Source organism: Pseudorca crassidens, chromosome 3, assembly GCF_039906515.1.
Source record: "Pseudorca crassidens isolate mPseCra1 chromosome 3, mPseCra1.hap1, whole genome shotgun sequence".
Classification (NCBI taxonomy): Eukaryota; Metazoa; Chordata; class Mammalia; order Artiodactyla; family Delphinidae; genus Pseudorca; species Pseudorca crassidens.
The window spans coordinates 33,125,782-33,128,160 of record NC_090298.1 but is presented as its reverse complement, the minus strand read 5'-3'; the positions used below and the strand labels follow the sequence as shown (position 1 = coordinate 33,128,160).

Genomic DNA, 2,379 nt, shown 5'->3' with positions numbered 1-2,379 from the left:
CCAACCCCATAAAAATGTTTTGCACACACAACGGCTAGCAGAGACTAAAAAGATGCAAAGCTTCCAAAAATTACACATGCTCAGCTGAAGGAGGTTGATGACTGCGTCACATGAGCCCATTTCTGGAGGAGCCCATTGTTTCCTCAGTCACAGCACCAGTTCAGTGCCCCAGCCTTCTAGACCAGAGGCTGATAGCAGGGATCCCTGAGCGTTGTGACTGGCTGGAGTGACTGCCTGGAGGGCAGAGCGCTCACTCCCTCTGTGCATCCTCCAGCTGCTTCGCTATCAAATCCTGCTTCTGCTCCACTAGCACCTGATAGAACTGATGTGGGAAGTGTGTTTTAGCCAGATGAGCTTATCCACCATGATTAGGTGGAAAATTTCAGGCTTCTAATACTTGTAGGTCTCACCACGGGACAATATCAGCTTATTGTTCAGGAAGCAGCAATGGAGGAACAGCTCTTCCTCCAATGCACACAGGTCCAAGAAGTTTTCCAAGTTGACCCAGATATAGGGGCCAGAGCCACAATTGAGAAAGGGGATCTTCAATGCCTTCAACTTGTTAATGATGTACCTGTGGGGGTTAGCAGGTGGATACACTTTGTCAATCTGTTCTCTGTCCTGGAGTAGCCAACACAGTTTGTGCTGGGTGATGCCAGAAACGCTGCAGAGGCAGCCAGAGGAGTTCACAGCAGAGCCCACCTCCTTGTTGTGGGTATACAGAGTGCCAAAGTAGAAGCCAGAAATGATAAAATCCTTACTGGTGCTTCAGATCACATGGGCCCTGTTGAAACCAGGCAAACTTTCCATGCCCAGAACACTGTGAAATATCATGTATTCATCCAACACAGATAGCATGTAAATCTCATCTATAATGACACGTAGGTTGCACCGCTTGGCAAATTCTAGGTATTCCTTCAGTGAGTCCCAGGAGTAGAGGTCACCCAGAGGATTCTGAGGGTTAATTAACACAAGGTCTCTGACCTTACTGCCCTTAAGCATAGCCTCAAGTGGGGCTTGCTCCACCTTCTACACTTGAGCTGGAAAGGATGGATGTTCACACCGGTGATCTCACTGTCTGGGTGGACAAGCATCAGCTCAACTTTCACATACCGGTGGGAGCTGAAGAGGAAGCCACCATAGAAGGTGGTGAGGGGTCAGAAAGGCCTCACCTGAATCGCACAGAACCATGGTCAGCACGGAGAAGACAGAGTGGCAGCCATTTAGAACAACCAAGTTTTCTGGATCCAGGTGGGCAGGTGTCTTGCAGTAGTAGGTCAGGAACGAGCCCACTTCTTCCCAGGGATGGTTGCCCTCTCTAATCAGGATATTGCAGCAGGATCTCCTCAATGCAGTTCATGTCACTGTGATTCAAAATTTCAGTAATCAGATCAAAGCACAGCTTATTCTCACTGGTACCAAGATTAATGAAACCCAAAGTGTTCTTGTCCTCATGGTATTTGTCTCCATGGCAGTTCTTGTAGCCCTAGAAGCTGGAATGGTACAAGGCAGAGATGTCAATCCCACAGTTGAATAGGTCATGGCTGGCAAATGCAGCTTCAAAATCACTCCATTGAGGAACTAGCTGGTCAGGCTGCCTGAATGATGGGCCCACTGCCCACCTCTGACTTCACCCCTAGAGTCCTGGGAAGGGCAAAGCAGTTGGAGTCCCAGGCCACCCATGGCCCAAGACTACAGGAGGTAGACCAGTTGGCATATTAAGTGGTCCAGGAGGGCTTCCTGCTCCTGGCTGGCCTGATTATGCCTCTGCTCTTCCAGCACCAGGTCCTGCTGCATGTGCTTGGTCATCAGCTGCATGATATGTTCTTCAGTGATCTACAGCAAATGCACCATCATCTCCATCAACTGGCTAAGAATATTCTGGTTTCTGAGGCCCTGGCCCCTCATCAGGCCACAAGGCACGTGGAGAGTGTCTGATCAGTGATTCATACTCTGGGTATTTGCACTGGCCTCCGCAGGCTGGCTGAAAATTTGCCTCTGTTTCCATTCATCTTTCTGTGGTCTAAGATCCTTATGCCTGATGAAATCATCCTTGAACGTCAGGGCTCAGAGACCTCTCCAACACTCTCCTCTCACTAAGCTTGCTTATCCACCTTTTTTTATTATAATCATCCTAGTTAGTTTGAAGTTATAGGTATTTCATTGTAGTTTTGCCTGGTATTTCCCTACAAACTAATGATGTTGAACACCTTTTCATGTGCACATTGGCCATTTGTATATTTTCTTAGGATAAAGGTATATTCAATATTCTTTTCCTACTTTTTAATTGAGCTATTTGTCCTTATAGTATTGGGTTGTCAGGGTTCTTTATATATTCTGGATACAAATCTCTTATCAGACATATGATTTGCAAATATC

General features: G+C 47.1%; 1 pseudogene; it reads right to left on the bottom strand.

Moving 5' to 3' along the window:
- Positions 1 to 250: 250 nt before the first annotated feature.
- On the bottom strand, positions 251 to 1,950 carry LOC137220660 (probable inactive 1-aminocyclopropane-1-carboxylate synthase-like protein 2; annotated as a pseudogene).
- Positions 1,951 to 2,379: the final 429 nt, after the last annotated feature.